The sequence below is a fragment of the Manis javanica genome, chromosome 11, assembly GCF_040802235.1.
Source record: "Manis javanica isolate MJ-LG chromosome 11, MJ_LKY, whole genome shotgun sequence".
NCBI classification, from domain to species: domain Eukaryota; kingdom Metazoa; phylum Chordata; class Mammalia; order Pholidota; family Manidae; genus Manis; species Manis javanica.
The window spans coordinates 14,647,183-14,668,942 of record NC_133166.1 but is presented as its reverse complement, the minus strand read 5'-3'; positions in this window follow the sequence as shown (position 1 = coordinate 14,668,942).

Below are 21,760 nucleotides of genomic sequence, written 5' to 3'. Positions count from 1 at the left end.
AGTTTCCTGTTGACAAGATGACTTCACTATATACATCATTCTTATCTTAAATGTTTGTGAAAGTCAGTCAGTCAACAAGCTTTTCACATAAATCATTTCACATAAATCAATGTGCTGTAAATCAGTAAGATAATCACTCAAATGTCACCAATAAAAGTGGCATTCCTCAAATGAAAGTTTTTAGAAACTAGTCCAAATTATGAAAATGCGAAAAGAACAATGTGACCACATGGCCAAATTATCCTTAATGACCTGAAGCCTTAGAATATGCCTAATTGTCTCTGTAACTGTTTGTCTATCTGTCCATCTACCTTCCTACCTAACACTGACACACCCATCTATCCCTTTGTTACACACAAGTATACACACACACAACACAAATGTGTCTGAGTAAAATATATTCAGTGGATCATGATATTTGTTTTTTAGATGTATCAACTAGCATAGCAATATGGCCACAGTAAGTAATTTGTCAAAAAACATTTGCTGAACTAGGAGGTACTATGTGTTCAGTCCTAAAACACAAAAATTCACTGTAATTTGAGGGCCTCTTACTTAGGCAGAAACCAGAATGCTGAATTATATGCAGCTTCATGAATGTAATATGCTCTGATTTAAGGGTCCCATACCATGATATTCCATCCAACTGGAATGCTCTTTCCAACTTTCCCAAGGTACCTCATTCTCAAACAGTGAATTAGATATCTCACTTACTTGCTTTCATAGACTCAATCCTTGCCTCTATGGTGACATAGATTATCATTCAAATTAGCTGGCTATTAATATATGCTGTCTACTGTACTATGATCTCCGTGAAGACAAGGCTGTATGTTATCTACTCCTCTGCAGACACCAGCTTAGAGCCTGGCTATCGCCAAAAGAAAATGCTATTGGAGCAATAAGATGAAAAGTCTAATATTTTGTAGAGGCCTTTGAAAAAATGAGTTTTCTGCAGTTCTGGAACTCTCAATGCAAGACTACTCAGAACCATGTTTCTGCTTCCCCCAACTGATGAAATGTGTTTAGTTACTGAGATTAGTTCACAATAAGGGAATCAATATTTCCTTAAATAGAAGGATATAGTTTATACGTAGTATCCTTCATTGATAGTAATGAAAACACAAATTATGTAAGGATGGTGGTGCAGTAAGAAATTAAGTTTCACAAATCAGAAAGACTCTATTGTGTGTGGACTGTATTACTGGCAGAAGCATGCCAGCCATCACTATTTAAGGATTTGGAGGCCAGGAGAATCCACAGAGAAATAGGCTACATCTGTTCTGGTTCTGAGTGGCCAAACTCACTTTTCATAAGATGCTCTATTCTTCATTAAATGCACTGATGATTAAATCTTCCACACTGTCTTGTGCAGTGTGTGTGAGTGTGTGTGTGTGTGTGTGCGTTTTCAATCTTTGTTAAACTTGAAATGACACAAAAAGTCAGGGAAAGCTTTATAAAGAAAATAACATTTGAACAAGGAATTTTGTAGGTTAGAAATCTGTCCTGTGCAGGATTAGGTATAAGCACATTTGAGGTAGAGGGAAAATGTACAAAACCACAGTGGTTTTCAGTGAAAGAGAAAAAAAGTGTGTGGGGTATAAAATGAAATTGGACTAGTAAGTGGAGAATGTTGGAAGATAAGGTTGCATGAGTTGGACCTTGACATTGAACAGCTTTGAAAGCCAAATTAAAGAGTAAACATTAGCAGGAAGTGGCATGAAATTATTTTTCAAAAAAAGGACAAATATTTACTAATTAATTAATATTTAAAAGCCATTTAGGGCTGATGTTGTTTTGTTGATTCTTCAAGCCTCTTTAGTTTAACAACTTCCCACTGTTCATTTCCCCAGAACACTGTCTTCACTATCTTCTGATGCTAAAATGTACATGGGAAATTTTGCAGTAATGTGAAATCTTTCAGGGGCAGGTAAAGTGTTATCTCATTTATGAAGCAATTCCAAATTCTTATTCATTAAGTTCTCTCTAGTATTCTTTATATTTCAAGTTTCTGAAATGAATTATACTTTATATTAGAGGTAGTTTTGTTTATATCTGTCTCTTCTACTAGAATATTAACCCATTAAGCCTAGAAGATGTCTGATTTCCAATGATAACAGAATGAAACAATAATAATAACTGATGACTACATAATGCTTACTGTGTGATAGAGATGTACGTAAGCACATTATAAGGATTTACTTATACAGTACATTGAGATGAAAATATGACATATAGAAAGGTCATATACTTTGTATAAGTCAAAATTATCAACCAGAAATTCTGGATTGAGAATCCTTGCTCTTAAACATATGCAATATTTTTCCTTTACCAAAACCAGTGATGGTATTCTGTATATGTTCTAATTAACAACAATAATAATAATGAACACTACTGACTCAGAATCTTACCCTCAAACATATAACTGATTAATTAATTAAACTAACAGATAGTTATTAAGGTATGTTATATTCTCAGTCCTTTTTGTTTCCTTAGGATTCATAGTAAAGAAGAGTCTCTGTTCTCATAGCTGTTAGAGTAATGAGATATTATATACCAACATGTCACTTGCAAATAAAGTTTCACAGTATCAACACCTGAATTACGTCACAGTCAAAATTTTTAATGACCAATGTAAACCAGAAACAGTGCTGATACTTTGGTGAATTCATATATCCTTTTGGACTTCTTATTGTTATACAGCATTATCAAGAAAATGAACTATAGTAAGAATTGCATGGTTGGGAGATTTTAACAAATTACTTTAGACAAATGATTTTCTTGTTTATCAGGATTTATATACCAGGAAGAATATCCATACCAGTGATAAATTCTTACATAGCAAGAGAGAGTAATTTTAGATCCAAAAGCAAGCCTTTGAAACAATTCTTGGCATTTAAATTCATGATGTTATAATTGTTTGGGAAATAGCTGCTTCCCGATAACAGTTAAATGTATGCTTTCATCCATATAAAGTATTTGAATCATATATGTCAGCCAGTTTCTCATACTTCCAGTTCAATATCACAAACAAGCCATGTTTTTATGATTTAACATATAGATTTATATATCCCATATTAATTCTTCAATGTAATATTAAATGAAATAAGACATTCTGTTACTAAAAATGATTATCCTTTTGAGAGGTGAAAGGTGAAGGAATACAAAGCTAAATCTGCTTCTTTGGACCATTAAATGGCTGTTCAATTTCACCAACATGGCTAGTAATGCCTCATCTTTCCAAACTAAATTTCAAGAGCTTCTTTATAGCATTTTTCTTCAGTCTCCTATATCATAGCTTTCCCTAATATAACTGCCAGTCAAATAGTGCCTAGTTAAGGTAACAAACACATGTGTCATGTATTTTCAAGGAAGAAGTCTGACATGCTTGTATTTTATTTTTAAAATAACACTAATATAAAAATATACAAAACAATCAAATATGTCATCTGTTGCTCTAACTTTTCACTTTATAGATAGCATATTCACATAAAAATACTCTTGTTTGTATACAATGACATGGACTCTCACTTTTCAACTCCTGTATTTTCTGTTCATTGATTTAACTTCTTTTCCCTTTTAGTCATTCTAATTTTTCTAGGTTTTCATGGGACATATTAAAAAGCTCATAACTCTCTAATTTCAGTATGTTCTCAAATGCTACTTATAATATAGATTATAATTGCTCAACATTGTCATATTTTCTTGTGGTGATATCAGATATCATTGTCTCACTTGCAAAATGAATACTTAAAAGAGAAATGTTAGGAGAATGAACCAACTTTATTATAAAATGGCAACAAGCAGGTAAAGTGGTATATAATAAGCAGTATTCTGTATCAATTCCTATAAAAATATTTCCTCTTATATTCTCAAAGGAGATGGTTAAAAATGTATTGTTAAGATATCTGTCAAAAAGAAAAACATCACATATATATACATTTATATAAATTCCAATTTCTAAATTAAAACTTTTATGCAGTTGTACTTCCAAAGAATCTCTCAAGTGATCTTGCATTAAAAAAGAGGGAGACACAAAAACTAACAATTCTTCTTGAATATAATAAACAATTTGATTTGTTATACATTTAAGTCAAGAATAAAATTCTTCCTGTTGAACTGCCTCTCAGCAAAGTTCCATAGTTACATAAGAAGCAAAGATCCACAGAACATCTAAATTATTTATTAGGAAAGAAACTAGATTTCCCTTGGTTTCTAGTAAACCTGTGACTTCACAAACAGTTATATAAACTTCAGTGCTACATGAGTAACAAGATAAAATACCATCTGCCACTAAAATTATTAAATCAACTCTCAAAAAATACTTACATTAAAATTATCACCTTGAAAAAATTAGCAAGTTCTAGTAAACTTGATTATTAAAGGTACATGCTACAATACTGGGAAACCTAACATTTTCTGACAGGAGTTCATTTAAAAATCTAAATACTTCACTGCATTCAAATTCTAGAACAAGAATACATCATTCATTTCCATATTTCTAAGCCATATATGAAAAGAAGGAACTTCAGATATGTTCCATATTTTTCACAGAGTGCTTAAGTTTAAAATACAAAATCTAAGCAAACTGAATTGCTTTAGAAATGAACAATCTATAGGTCCTCTCAAGATAGTTTCCCCATTTTTCCTCTTTTCCTTTATTTATATGGACCCCTGTTTTCCTTTAAGATATAATTCATGACACCACAAGCATCTGGCATTCTCCAAATCACTTAATTATCTTTTGCCACTTTACATTCGAACTGTTTTACATTTCACATCATTCAGTGAGGGATAAATTAAAAATACTTCTCTAGGTACTTCATCTGCAGGTAGAGAATAAAATATTTCAGTTCCCATAGGTCATAGCTTTCGTTTCTAGCTTTGTGGACTACAGTGCCAGAATATCTACTTTTTAAAAATGCATCATATTAAGAAATGTGGTATGACTTACCAGTCAGTTTACATCTTAGCACCCAACTCCAAACAAAATTGACACTGAAAGATAAAAAAAAGAAGGCATATATTAATTAAAATATAAAGGTAAAAATATAAAAACTCAGTATTTCATAGTAAACTTAGAAATCATGCTGATGGAGCTACATTAAAACAGCTACTATTTAATACATAGTATTTAGACAAAATGCATTTCAATGACAATATGGACCATAGATTCTCCGTAGATAGGCAAACCTACACAAATTGATCTTAAATGTTTCTGGAAAGGAAGTAAATCCAATAAATTCTTTGAAGGCATTAACTAGGGTTAAAATGCATTAAAGATGAAAATAGTTCCATTTAGAGTCTATGCCTTAGTTGTCTCAATAGATATAATAAAAATAGAGATTGTCATATTTATTTGTACTTCTTCCTTTTTAATACAGCACAAGGATTGGCAAACTTATCTGCTAAGGGAGTAAATATTTTAGGCTATACAGGTATCCGTTTCTCTCTCAACTACTCAACTTATGTATATAAATGAACAGGTATGGCTGTGCTGCAGTTAAACTTTATTGACATAATCAGCCTGCTGGTAAGGATTTGGTCCAAGCCACAGTTTGCTGTCTCCTGGCAAAACACACTGAGAGTTCTAACTCAGAAATATCAATCCTAACACAGACAGACAATGGCAGACAATAAGATGGAGAATCACAGGGACTGAATTATTAGTGCCTTCTTCAGAATAAGCTACGTGATTTAAAATCACCCTTTAAAAACCTGTTGGAGTTCTTAGCCCCAAAATAATATGAGGCTCAAGGTAATTAATCCTAATATTTATAGCAAATGTTAAAAATATATTGTATATATAAGGCATATATCTAAAAATGTGATAGTGAATAGCAAATCTCATATTTCTTATAAGAATGAAGACAATTTTTATGCTTTTAAGAAAATTATGTTAAGTGATAGCAAGATTTCTGGGACCTAACTTTTGTTTATAGATTAGGGAGTTCAAATAGTAAATGAGGGAAAATAACAGATTGGAATCAGCCAGAGTTATTAGGCCAGATTTACAATCCTTGTGAAATGAGTTGAAAAGATGAGTCTAGAAAGTATTGTTCCAGAGAAGTATTTGATGTCAGTCTGGAGGGCAGCAGTGAGGGGCTCCCTGCAACAATTTCATTATTTCATCATTATTTAACCAATGTGCAATATGCTAGAAACAAGGGGACAGAATTGCCAACACTTCCAGCTACACAGAGAAATATTAATTTTACTCTTTTTGGTGATATGGGATTAACTCAAAATTGGGAAACAGATTATGCAGAAGAGAAATAGTTACATTAGTGACAGACAGCAGATTTAACAGGAATTCTCGCCATCAGTTCAGTTATGACCGTTGCTTATTCATTTTTGACTTTTTTGAAAGTGGCTCTGTGTGACAGATCTCAAAGTTCATTTCAATATTCAGAGATCACCCACCCCAACCCACATGCCCACTTACACTACAAATGGATGTTTTCCATTTTGAATAGCTGGCTTGTTCCAGCAATTTTACCTTTATACTCAAAAATTGGCTCTGCTTGTCAGAGCAAAGACATATTAAGGAAGCAACTTCAACAAACATAAATAATGGACTTCTTATTCTCTTCATTCAAATGACTTCCAGTTATCAGCTCAATGTATTCTTCCCCAAATTTATATTTTGGAGTCCTAACCCCCAGTACCTCAGAATGTGAATGTATTTGGAGATAAGACCTTTACAGAGGTATTTTGGGTTAAATGAGGTCATTAGAGTAGCCCTAATCCAATATGACTGGTGTCTTTATAAGGAGAGAATATTCAGAGACAGACATTGGAAGTAGAAGAAAAACCCTGTGAAAACATGGGGAGAAGAAAGTCACGTACAAGACAAGAAAGAGGCCTCAGAAGAAACTAGCTTTGCCAATGCCTTGATCTTATACTTCTTGCTCCCCGAACTGTGAGAAAATAAATTCTGATTCTTGAAGCCAACCAGTCTTTGGTACGTTGTATGGTAACCTTAGCAACTAATACACTCTCTCCCCTTCGCACCTGTAATACCAATGAAGGAATGACAGCAGCAAAAGACGTTCTCTGCTTCCTGAAGTTTAGCTGAAAGCCTGCTTGCTCCCAGAGCTCCACCAGCTACCATGACTGCTAGCAGCTAGAGAAGTGATGGTGTCTCATACGTGGACTGAAGAAAGAATAACTGGCTGCCGGTGGAGGTGGGGAGAAGGAAGGCTCCTTGTGAGTGGCAGTTCTCCATTTTACAAGAAACTATAAATGGATACGGAAAGTGTAGTTGGAATCCATGTGGTCAGAAATGATACTTTGTCCTTCTTTTGGTACATTCCCAGTTCTTGGCTTTACTCAAGAGGCCAGATGTTGGAATTCCAATTAACCATGAAATTGTCAAAAATAAGCAGTTTCATGAGACCTGGATGGTCTGTCCATCATTTCAGAGAAAATTGAGGCTCTTAAACATTACTTTGTTCAGTGTCACGAAGGTAATCATTTGCAGATCCTTCATTCATTACAAAACCTCTTTGGTCTTTTTCCAAAGTTTATATACTATGGAAAGCCTGCCTCTGTGAGCAGTTCATTCATTGGTTCTACAAATCGCCGTAATGTTTCAAACATACTTCTTGTATTTAGGATGCAATAGCAAACAACACAGATTAAGCCTGCCATTTTGAGTTTACATTTTAACATTGGTATTCAGATAATAAACAATAATCATAATAGGCAATTGCATAATATGTTACAAGATTAAAAATGATAGGCAGAAAAGAGAATGAATAGTAGGGTAAAGGGGCTGGGGAATTGCAGGCTTGACTTGGAGCAGGGGAGAAGGCAGTTAGCGATTTTAAATTGGGTGTTCAACATAGGCTCATTCACATTTGAGTAAACAACTGAAAGAGATAAGGGAGGTAAATAGAAGGTGATTTCTGTAAAGGTTGATTCAGGGAGAGAGTTCCAGTACAAAGGCCAGGCCTTAAGCTTTAAGCCTGGAGCCTCACTGACTTTTTTGAGAAATAGCAAGGCAACCAGTGTGACTGCAGTAAAGTGAATGATGAAAGTCATAGGAGATGAAACCAAATAAAGGAAAGGCAAGGGGGTGAGCTCTGGTCAAGAGGGCTTTGCAGGCCATGGAAAAGAAAATGCATTTTACTTCAAGGACAATAGGGAGCCATTGCAGGGTTTGACCAAAAATTAATCCTTATCCAAAGGATCACTCTGGCTATCTGTTTAGCATAGATCGGGTTTTAGGGAAGCTCTAAGAGAGAAGATGAATTAGGAAGTTACTGCATTAATCCTGGTAAAGGATGGTGGTGGCCTGGATCATAGGAGTAGCAACAGAAATGGTGAGAAGCAACTAGTTACTGATATATTTGAAAGATATTAGAGACTTGGAGATAACCTGACATACTAGATATGGGTTCCCAGAGAACAAGGGGAAAGTTGTTGTATTAGTACGTGAGCTCTTGCCATTAAAGGTTCTCTTTCATATAATCAGTGTTATATGGCATCATAGAGCATGAGCTTTGAAGACAAATCTGGGGTTGATTTCTGGCCCTGCTATCTACTAGGCATCCCCTTGGACAAAAGAGTGCTGTGGTTAAGAACTCACTTCTGAAGTCTTGTGACCCCTCATGTGGCTCTTTCACTTATTGAGTAACTTTGAACAATTTGCTATTACCCTCCATCCCTCAGCTGGCTCACTATATAAACTGGGATAATAAACACAATTATTGGAAAGACATAGAGAAAGAAATGGGATGGGAGAATGAATGTTTTACATCTGTTAAGGCCTATTCAACAGTATCAGCTCAGTGGCAAGCACATAACAGATGCAGTAGATGAATTAATGGCTCCAGTTCTTCCTCCTTCCCCATAGCTACACCCATGCCATGTAATTTTGCAGGTGCTCCTTCTAAAGAGGAAGAGTATATTTCCTCACTCCTTAACTTTGGGTGGAACCCAGTGACTTACTTCGGCCCGTAGAACAAGGTAGATGTGACAGGGTGATGATTCCAAGCCTAGTCCTTAAGAGGCTTTGGGTATTTCTGCTTTTCCTTTGGCCTCTGTCCTGGCCCTTGGCATGGGAGCTGCATGGAGCACAGCCACTTCTGCTGACCCTCTGACCTGTAGCTGGAAGCAGAGCATCTCTGCCTATCTCACCCTGAACCCTAACTGCCCAGTGGGAGCCCAGAGGAAAGAGGAAACTCAATAAAACTGGAAGACATGCAAGAAAAAGCAGTTGGTGTTTTCAGTCACTGAGTTTGGGGATGCTTTGTTGCATAGTAATAGCTCAGTGATACAGTAGGCATTAAATAATCCTAGTCTATTTCTTTGGGATTTTGATTAAAACAAAACATAAAACAAATCCACATTCACAACCCCACAAAATAAAAACAAAAAGAAACCTTATCTGTAGACTGAATCATTTCACTTTCCTCTGTAGCTTTTAATACTGATAAAATAGAAACAAAATAACAAGTTTTACACTATAACGCAAAATACCAAATTTTACATTAAACCATCCCAAGAGTCACTTAACTCCTTCCTCTTTAAGTTACAGAGTATCTCAGAGAGTTTGGTAAGTGCTAGAAAGCTTTAAATGGGATTGCAGCTCAGAGCTTGTGAATTTGAACAATATCTTTCAATATATCAGAACACTCTATCTTATTCATTGTAAATACAATAGGGCAATGAGCTGCTTTAAGCCAGTTCTTTCCAAATGAAGTACTCCTAAAAGAAAAGATAAAACATTCTATAGTGTGTGCGTGGGTGAGGTATGGGATGGTAAATTGTTGTTATTGAGGCTATCACTGCAGTTTAGGTAAATTTTAAGTGATGTATATAGAGTGTGTCTGTCCTCATTATTTGTGGTTTCTGTTAATACGAATTTGTGTATTGGCTAAAATATATTTATAACCCCAAAATCAATACCTGTGACATTTTCATAGTCTTTTGTAGGCATGTTCAGGGATGAAAATTGAGTCCAGCTGAGGTCAAACAAGCTGGCACTCTGACTTGTTTCAGTGCTCTGTCGGGAACAAGAGGGTCCACAGTAGTACCGTGATTTTCTCATTTTTGCACTTTATACTGCTTATTTCACTGTTTAAAATGGCTCCCAAATACAGTGCTAAATTGCTATCAAGCATTCTAAGCACAAGAAGGCAGTGATATGCCTTATGGAGAAAATACATGTGTTCAATATGCTTTGTTTCAGGCATGAGGTACAATGCTGTTGATGTGAATTCAGTGTTAATCCACAATGTATATAATATGGTGTCTTCACACTTAAAACAAGGTTATTAAAATGTTAATAAAATGTCATGGCCAGAAGTTCACAAGAACCTAACCCTGTATCTCCCCTAAGAGCAGTTTAGTATTTCCTAGTTTAATATTTGTGGTAACTTTATAGAACATAACTACCACAAATAGAATTGACTAAGCATATGTGTAGATAAGAATCTGCATGTATGGATATACATATTTCTATACATCTCTCCTAACAGATTGTATATCTCCTTTAGAATAGAATAGTGTTTTGACTATATTCCCCAATAGTTCTAATCACCAAACAATTCTTTACAGAAAACAGTCACTGTTTTCTCTAAGGCAAGCCTAGGACCTTTCATTAGAAAATGGGGATGGATAGTCTTCCTAACTGTGTTGGTCATTCAGGTCTCCGTCTTTTTATACTTCTTGGGTTATAACATTTAAGTGAATGAGACTGTTACCATGAGCTTCAGTGGGACAAAAAACCCTGAATGACTGCCTGCCCTAAACTTACTCATAAAGCAGATTTTCAAAAGAAATATTTTGAAGTCTGCTAAAATCTCATTCAAATGAAGATTATGGAAAGATATAACAAAAAGTTTCAGGAGGAACTGTTTATCCCTAAAAATAACCATTTCCTCACTGAATTCCCCTTTCTTTTCTGAGCTTATGGTATCTTTTCTAAACCTCACTATTTTAGTTAAATTCCATTGTAATGATCATTTTACTTTTCTATTGCCTGGTATCTTCTCAACCCCTAGCCCAGTAGCTACCACACAATAAGTTCTTGTGCACATAGTGAATCATAACTATGGAACATTTAAGTGTCACCATGCTACAAGTGAGCTTCACACACCTTATATATGCATGTGTATGTGTGTGCATAATCTATACTATTTAAAATACAATATTTATCTCAGTATAGACTAGCCCAAACCAAATATATTTTGCCACGCACTCCCAAGGAATTTTTTTTTTAATTTCCCATCTTCATCTCAGTGTAAGCCAACCAGTTGTTGGAGGGGGTCATTGAGAGGAAGTGACACCTGGTTGATCCATCAGCTGGATCTGGCCAACTGGACATCCCTCAACTTCTCCCATGTTCTTGAAATGTACATTCTGCCCACTGTTGCCATAGTCAGAGCCATTTCAAGGATGCAGCCTTGAGGGAGCAATCTGTTGTTGAGACCATCTTGACTGTTTATGTGACTGAACACTGTTAAGGTCTCTATATGAAGTTGTCAGATTCTGGCAGGTAAATGTGGAGATCTGTTTGTCTTGTAGCTGTCCAAAACCAACTTTGCATGTAAGTACTCTTGCTTATTAAACCTGCTACATCCCAATCTGGAGTAATTCTACTTTCTTCAGTTTCTCCTTTGCCCTTTCTCTATGGGGCCTGGTTTGCACACAAATACCAATGAAGAGGAAAGAATATGATCTTTAATAGAGGTTACAATCTGGTTTTATCACTCACTGATTATGGAACATCCAAAAGGCTACAAAACTTCCCTAACCTTCAGTTTCTTTATATATAAAATGGGTGGTAAAATAAAACTACTCATGAGATAGCTGCATGGACTGTGCTATATCTTACATGTGAAAATGCCTGGCATATAGTATCTGCTTCATACATGTTAGTTTTCTTTCCTCCAATATCATCATTATGTGCATATCTTAAAATAGTTAAATGATAAATTTACTACTTATAAAAATTGTCATTGTTGTTTTAATTTTCAGAAATGTAGGAATCTGGATGCAGCTGGAGGGCCATGAATTTTTTTAAAAAGTCTCTGTTATAGGCAATAATTTTAATGTTAATTAACTCCATCTGGAAGGAAAAGCAGGTGTTGAAATTGATCACTTAAATACAGAAAGTAAAGGCTGTTTACTAAACTCCCTAAATTAATTTGACTGAGCTTGTGGTTAAATTGCTTTCAAGTCACTTTTCTATAAATGCCTTATATCAAAGGCTGAAATTGGAAAAAGAAGTAGACCAAGCAGATTTTAATGAAATGTAACAAATTGGACTGAAAGGTCACCTAAAAATAAAAATTACTCTTTTAAAATTTTTTAAAAATGCAAGTTTTGCTTCAATAGCAGGTGGAATTTGAGCAAAAACCTAAGGCATTTCTCATGTGTTGTTAACAAATCATCTGAATCAAATCAAAGTGAGTGCATTAGGAAACGTAGAGTCCTGGGCTCTCTGCCAGACCTATTGAGTCAGATAAACCACCAAGCCCTAGGAATTTGCATTTAACAACTACTCAGGGAACTTTTTTTCTCACTACAACTTCAGAATCACTGTCCTAAGGATGGAAAAACATCAAATCACACGATAGTGATACAATCTTAAAAAGATGACAAATTAGGATAATGGTTGTCCGAGAAGATAATATCTAACAGAGAAGCTTGGAAAGTATTAAGAATCTGGATGCCAAGATCAAATCTATATTTTTCACTTAAGAAAATACTGATATAATGATAGTGTTCATTTATTTTGTTGCCTTCTGTCATTACCTAACTCCTCAGTAGAAAGCCCAGATTCCTTAAAGTTTTTCCAAGGCCTTTTATAATCTGATTTGATTGTCTGTTCTATTTCAAAATATGGTTCCTAACTCAGAAGAATGAGCTTCACCCAGACTTACAGAATCAGAAATTCTGGGGGTAAACCTAGCAATTTTTGTTTTAGCAAGGCCTCCAGATGATTCTGATGCATATTAAAGTTTGAAAACTATGCATCCTTCATGGTTATCATGATTTTTAAAACCATGTGTCTTGCCTGAGGGTTTCAGCTCCAGGAAAGTTTACTATGGATTCAGTGAGACTGAGAAATAACAATGGGACATTCCTGGGTTAAAAGGGTTTATACCCAGCTTTGTTCTCATGGTGGAAGGTTGAGCACTAGAATCATGCTTGCATTTAGCAGGCTTCAGATCTTTAATCCACCTCCATCTCTGTCCAGACAGAGCTCTTTATATAGTGACCCAGTCAATAATAGCTTATTGCTTACATATGTCAAAGCCTAGCAGCAGGCCAGTTACATCATCAAGTAGTTTAGGATCAGGTGAGGATCCTGGCCATAGGAACTTCCATTTTCCCCATATCATGCATCCTCCATGGTTATCATGATTCATCAGAATTTAGCTAACTGTTATGAACAGGCCTTAGGAATGAAACTGTGTTGTAAGAAACATAATGTACATAATGGGGCTCTTGTTTTCCTGTCATAAGAAAGAGATTGCTAGAGCCTGCTATCCATGAAAGAATCAACACTTACTGAATATTTACTGACACATAGTTATGAATGGTTTATATTTATTACCCAATGAATACTCACTACAAGCTAAATGTATAGGTTTTGATAATCACCATTTTACACAATGATACTGAGGAATAGAGGGCTTAAGCAACACAGTATCTAAGAGACAGGATCAGAAATTGAATTCATACAACATGTCTGTGGAGTTCATGTTCACCACCATCCTACAAACTGCTTTTGGGAAATTTAGCAATTCTCAAACATGACCTGAAAAATTCTTAGCCTTGATCAAGATAAAGATAATGTCCAAACTTGGGTTGTATTGACTAGCCCCAAATATTTCCAAGATCATGGGTAATAATACTTTGACAGTAGGATAACTTTGTTTCCAACATCCCACCTTTTTTTTATCACCTCAAAACCTGATTATCCTCAGGTTTCTATTAAAACATTTTATTAGAAAGAACTTTCAGCTGTATGAATTTGAAGCAAAACACTGTACCACAGCCTAGGTTTCCTCATGTAGAGACTGAAGATAATATTATTTAGCCACAGAGAATTAGTATGAAATGAGGGAATATATGTGAAAGTGCATTTTGAACTTTAAAATATTAATCATATGCTTATAATATGATATCACAGTATTTTCCATACCAAAGATTTCAGGATTTATTGACTGGAGAGTGTCTTCTTTGGCCTTTTATATCACAATTAACATTATCCTTATCAACTGGATGCATAAAGTGCTTTTGTTTTAGCAACCCAGTCATCAAATCTCAACCCTCACCTCTCCCCCACAGTAGAACAATGTTTTTCAAACTTGTCTTACCATAAGGTTAACCTGAGGTGTTTTTAGACAGCCATATTCTCTAGTGTCTCCCTTGGAAATTTTCATTATTTAGGTCTGGAATGGTACTCAGGATACTGTATATTTTAAGAACTACCCCAAGTGACTGTTATGATGAGCTGAGTTGGCAAATGCTAAAATTATTCCGGAGATTTAAAACAAAAACAATCCTCACTTTTTAATCTAATAATAGCATAAAGATTTTTGGACATAGATCTATTCATCTGTTCATGTATTTATCAAAATATTATTGTTTAATAAATACTAGTTATTGTTTTTTTACCCCAATACACTTGTCAGAAGTAGTAAAGAAGTAAATTTTTCCTGGAAGGAAGATATATTTCAGGAAAATATTAATTTGGAAAGACTAAGGTATAATGGAGTAGTAATAAATTAGACCCCAAATCCCAGTGGATTAATACAGTAAACACCTCTGAATCATTGATAGCATATGTCCACGGAGAGTTAGGAGGGAGTGAGAGAATAAGAATGGAAGATCTACTCCATAAGGTCACTCAGGGAACCAGACTAAGTTTCTACCAGCTGTAGTTACGTCATTTGGAACTTGCAGCCTTGGCAACTGTCCAGGTAGGGGAAGCGAGAGACTGAAAACCCAAATTTGGGAATGTCACTGCCTCAATCCAGAAGTGACACAGAACACTCAGTTCTTAGTTCATTGGCCAAAAAATTGTTCCGGCAAAATGAAAGAAACTCGGAAATGTAGAGTGACAAATAGAGTATTTTGCAAGCTTTACTACCTCTGCCTTGTTCTCCTTTACACTGAATGAGTACTCTAAGTAATCACCACTCTGTAAGAAATTTAAAGCCACTCGGCACTCTGGGAAGAAGAGAATCCCTAATTGAATTGGTCTTTCACTCCAATAATTTAACATTTATTTAAGAGAAGAGTAAATCATTAAATAATGAGGAGTGTGCATTAAAAAGATTGTGTGATATATGCTTTGCTTATGAAAAGCAGACATCTGGAGTAAGGAAGAGCTTCACAAAAAAATTGGATAAATTAGGACTATAAGATTTAAGAAAAGAATCTGTGAATATGCATGCATATCCTAAACTTTGAGGCAATCGCCATGAGAAAAATGCAAACCATGCTTGTGTAATAACATGTGGGATTAATCATGGAATTGAGTACACAATTCAGGAAAATACAATATGATCTATCATTACAAGTACTAGAAGAAAAAGAAACAAATATTTTAAAAAGCCTTCTATGTGCAAAGACTCTGCTAATGCTTCACCTGTGTTATTTCTATTTTATCATTGCCAAAACCTTCAGAGGCAACATTATTCCCATTTTACAGATGAAATCAGAAATATAAAGCATCTAGGCTAACATCATTTAATTAGTAAATAGCAAAACTAGGATTCAAACCCATAACTGAGGGTCCAGTGTTGTATATGGTAATGTGTATATTTTCCTGTTATATTAAGTGACGCTATACCAGCTTAAGACCTCCTTCACTAAAACCATGTCTTTATAAAAGAGAAATAATATGTCTATGATGTTGTACTAGTAATTTTTAATGAAGTCACAATGTATTCACAGGCATACTTAGCTTGTGATAACTTTATGCATTACAGGACCATGAACATCTAAAACTAATCCACAAGATCACAGAGGCATATTCCTTTGAACAGCCCTTCTCTGCCTTTTCCTTCTAAATTGTACAAGAATTGGCAGCTCATTAGCAGCACTGATAAAGCACATGACAAAAATAAATACTAACAGAAGGGACAGAGTTTTCCATGAATATGAAATAGAATATAGGAAAAAAGCAAATCACTGAAAATAACTTCCTATTTGTATAGATTTCTAAATGGTTCTAATTGTATTTTATGTTTTCTTGGTCATCCATTCAAATACTTATTAATCATCAGGGTCAAAACAAAGTGGTAATTTTAGGGATGAAAAAAACATGCCAAACACAACTATTGCCTTCAAGAAGCTCATGATACAGCAAGATGATGAAGGAGTCTATATATTTTCCTGTTGTAAACAGTCTTTATGAAGCTAGAATATAATCTTCTTAGGTAAAGTTGGTATTACATTGATGTATCCACACACGCACTTCTGACCACACATGTGCTGGATAGATTGCACTTAAAGTAGGAATGAAATATATGGCTAACAGAGTTGGAAAAAATTTTCATGTGCATCAAAATTGGATCTAATAGATTAATTTGAAGTGGTTTGAATGACCAAACTTAGTCTTCATGCAAATCTAAAGTGATACTTTTTCCAGTTGAAAACAGTGCCCATTTCTGTTCACAGGCATTTCTTACTCCTTAAAATGGTACACAAGGTCTTGACTTACCTTTCCATACCCCATGTGTCCTATCCCAAGCTATCTGTGGGTCTCAGAATGTGCCACTCTATATCACACTTGTTTCATTCCCTTTACCTTGAAAGACCTTCACCCAACATACCAACACATTTTAGGATTCAGGTGACATCATCAAATATAGAAAGCCTGCCTTAACCTTAAGCCAGATTTGCTACCCTTCCTATCTACCTATAATGAACTTGTTACATGATATTTTTCTACTTTTAAAAATCCCCCAGAAAAATAATCAACAGCATCAACCATATTTGAAAATGAATGTACAAAATATAAAATTATATTACAGTGTCAACAAAGCCAAAGTAAAGCTCCAGGAAGGCCAGTCAGTAATGCAAAGAACAGACTGAGAAGTCTCTTGAGAATACAGGAGAAAACTAAGTGTGACTAAGATTAAAATAATGAGAACAATAATAGATATTGAAGGCAGAAAAATAGCATCAAAAGTAGAAATCTTAGGATTTCAGGAGAAATAAGTAAAATAATATGATATAATTAACAGTGACTGAATTGAAGATACTTATCAGGAAGTGGAAATATGAATGTCTTTAAATTTTTCAGGTGAAATTAAATAGAAATGTTCCATACTAAGGAGCATTTTTTAAAAAAATAAAGGATGAATTCCAGTGATAGTGATTTTTAAAGTCCCAAGCATTATAACAGTACAAAAAATACTGATTCAATCTCTTGTGACAGTAAATTCCAAAAATATAATGAAACAACACTGAAGGTATTTTGGGTCCATGAATATATAATGTTCCAACTATATAATGTTATTGGATATTGTGCCAGGTAAAGATATACTAACCTATTTAAGATAGTTAAATACAGTCAGAAAACATGTTATTTTTGAAAGAAAAATATATTTCCCATCATATTTAATATAAAATCAGGAAGGAAAGGATAGTACACTAAAAGGGTCAGTGTAAAGAAAAATGAATTTAACATTAAAGTATGTCTATATTTTGTAAATATGGGTAAATATGTCTATAAAACAAATTTAAGACTCCAAAAGCTTGAAAGAGAAGCTACTATATGAAAATAAATTAACACTGAAAACTGGGAAATTGTCAAAAACTAGGAATGTACTCTTATTAGCACACTTCCTTTACCTTATAGTTAGCTAATGCTTAATATACATCTTTTTGTAGGAAATGGAAGTAGAAAGTAGTACACACAAATGAACATTATTAACAGTATTGTACCCTCAAATTGTAGAAGAATAAAATGCTACATGTTCTAGTGAGAAAGGGAAGATACTTAAAATACAAAGTTCAGATTTTATCAACAGAAATTGATAAAAAAAACAATAAATGTTGCACATGACAATGAACTAAATGTCCCAGAGAAGAATCAAACTCAAGAACAAAGACCAAATCAAACAATGGGGGAAAACAGATACAGCAAGAGACAATGAAAAGTGTTTCATTGGAAAGGAAAGGAGCAGTGAAAATGTCGGATGCCTGTGTGCCTAAGATTTACAAGAAACCAAGCAGAGCGGATACTGCAGCGTGCTGTCCAGGTCTCTCCTTTGGGGACAGGGCTCTCTCACTCTCAGGAGTAGTGGCTGCTGATGCCTCAGTTAAGGCTTCTCTCTGGGAACTGACTTGACCAAGGAGAGGTACCTTCACCAAGGTTATGTCCCTCTCAGTGTGTGTGTGATTGAGGGAGGCAGTCTGAATCTAGGGACTAGTTGATGAGAAATTTAAAAATCCAGGTCTCGTTGCCTTGATTTTGGCTTTCTTTTAAGGTCTGAACCAGCTCTAGATGTCTGCCTGAGACTTGCTAAGGCAGCTCCTGCAACTTTCCCATACAACCAGTCCTGCTTCTCTTCCTCCTTTACTTGTGGTAGTAGTGAGACCCCCCAAAAGAAAAAGCAAAACAACCCTTTCTACATCAAGCAAATATCCAGCTCATAAAGTTTCCTGAGGGAATCCAATCTAAAATAGGAAGAAAGTATTCTATGCATGTTACTGATGAAACTGCAGGATGTTCAAATCACTTCTTGAAAGTAAAATCCTTGAATATACCTGATAAGGTATAGTTTGTAATATCTTTGGAGATCAGAATAGAGTTTTACCCTCTTTGATAAGTTTTGAATAGATAAATCTAATTTAAATTTACTTAATATGATGCCTGATATTGAATATTTATAATATATTCAGCAAGAAAGAGAAATGAATGGTAGCAACTGCTGGCCCAGTATAAACCCCTTTAAACTTTCAAATGAGTAGACAAAGTTTTCTCATAAGCATTTTAAGGTATTTTCTCATCTTCAAACAACACTCAGGTCAGTATCCATATTCACAGAAGGAGTAAATGAGTCTTGAAGAGCTTAGACAACTGGTTCAAAGCCTCATAGGAACAAATAATAGAGTTGGTACTTGAACTAGTACAGTTGACTTCAAAGTGTTAATTTTACCACTTTCATGATGTCACTGCTCCACAATATTAAAGATTATTTAAATTACTAAGGGGAAGGAAAAATCTAAACCCCATCAGTATTTCTGTCCATAAGTGATTTATTCTCTTGAGGAATCAGAATGAATATAAAATATAGCATGAGAGCTTTCTATTGAGACAGCTGGGTTTAAACTTGGACTCAGCCACTAAATAGCTGGGTGACCTTGGCTAAATTACTTGACCTCTCCAAGTCCCAGCTACCTCATTTGAAAATCAGGACAATAGTAACGCCCAAAGGTTTTGTGGAGAAAAAATGTGGTGACAAATTAAAGTGCTTAGCACAGTCCTTGACACAAAGTAAGTACTCAGTAAAATAATACCTATCATTACTGTTCCCAAGAAAGCTATGTGAAAGAAAAATATTAAAATATTGTTTGAATTTTCTATTTGTAATACAGTCACATTATAAATCTGAACAACTGACAAAGTATTTCAAGGTCAAACATTTAACAATAACTAATTATATTTTCCTTTTAGTAAATCATCATTGGAAAAAACCATTAGGTGATCTTTTTTTTTTTTTTTGGTTACAGCAATCCAATAAAACTTACATTAGCCACTGTTTCAGGAACATTAGCCTAATGTGCTTTCAGAGATCACCTTCTCTGAGCAGTATAATAAGTTTGTGTGAAAAGCATAAAGCATGTAATATATAATAAGATTTGGACTTTAATGAACCATCTTGGCAAACTGACCAGTACTATAATTCAAAGGTGAGCTTTCCTTAATGAATGAATTAAAAAAGCCAAGAGCATTCCCTAAATGCTACACTTGGTTATACTTACACTTATTTTCTGTTTTTACCATATAGCTCTGATTTATTGAGCCATATAAAGTGAATCTTAGGTGACAGTGGTTATGGAAATAATAGGGAAGAATAGGAGCAACTTAAAAGATGATGGCACAAAAACTAGGAAATTGTGTTGCTTCCAAAGCATAGTTTTCCCCCCTAAACATATTAGCAAATTTGGCTTATATTTGATTATGAATTGACTCAGATACTTTTCTGAAATTCCTTCCTGCCAGGTCTGTACTACAAAATTGGTGTTACATAAACCACTGGGTCAGAGTTAGGTAAACATCCAGATTGAAAGATTTCAAGGGCATGAGACTAGTAGATTATTTCAAGAATAATTTCATCTTTTATTCCTATAGCCCTTGAAAAGAGTTTATGACAGGTTGCATATAATATATCTAACTCTCCTACAAGGTAGTTAGTGCCCCAAGAATAGGGATTTCTAAGAACTGCGTGGTTTCTAATATTTAACACATACCTAACAAATTGATTTAGAATACTCTGAATGTATGGCTCCTGGAGAGATGACTGTATGAACAAAGAAGTGATAAATAGGAGGTAAAAGTTATTCATTTGGTAAAAACATTTCCCTACCAATATATTACAGTTTACTTAGTTATGTTCACAAATGTTAGCTATTATGTAAATATAACATTTTAACAAATCTAAGATGTTATGGGTTATATGAAGGACCATTATTTTATATGATGTTAAGTAAAACAAAACACTGCCAATTTAAGTGTGATGTACCTTCATTTCTAAGACATATCCAAATTTCAGTGACACAAAATTTGGGGGAAAAACACCTCTTAGAATTAATACTATTTTCTTCTTTGTGTTTTTTTATTTTTGTATGAATAAGCTTTAAACTTTTGCTTAAGGCAAGATTAGAAAGAATAAAATAAAATAATTGTTTCACACACTTTGATGAAGAAAAATCATTTAGAAAGAGAACACTCAGGAGATCACTGACAAATTTCTACGGGAGCTAGTTCTGGGCAGCTGAAGATCTTACAAGAACTTTTGTGGAGGAAATTGAGCCTTTTATTGTACTTAGACTCAGCAACTTTAGAAGAACTATTAATTTTTTTTAAGTTGTTATAAAGAGCTACAACATGGAAACAATTCTAACAGCTATTTCAAATCCCAGATGTTGTCTTTAGTATGTAAGAGAAAGAATTTAGCTCTAGAAAGAGAAGTATAATTTTAGGTAATTTACATCTAAATGTAACAAACTTTTAAACTATCGCTGCTTCCTAAGCTAGCCACACTGCAATTGCTTTCTACATTTCTATTTTATACATCACCTAAACATAGATGGTCACAGAGACTTACAGCTTATGCTTTATATTTGAAAGTAATGAAAGAAAAATTTACATATCTTAGAATACTTATCTTTTTGGACCTCTGGTATCAGGAAACTAGTTAATATTGAATTTTGACAGAAAGAACAAATTTGGGAAAAATCAATATGCCTTGTGACTTTAGGTCTAATTTTAGCAAAACCAGACAAACATTATAAGTAAGCAGCTATTAAATATTTTGGAGGTAATTTAGTGCATTACACTGAATTAAATAAATACCCAAACCATTGCCTCAGTTTCTTTTACGTCAACTGAGGCTTCTTTTAAAGGGAAGCATCCTGGGTTCATTTACTTCCTTCTTGAAGAGGGACTTGTATTCTTTTGAATCCATGCTCTTTGATGATAAGCCTTAAACATCCAGGGGTTGACCTAATAATTGTGCAACTTTCTGGAGTCTTTATGTTCTTTATTTGTAATAAAAAG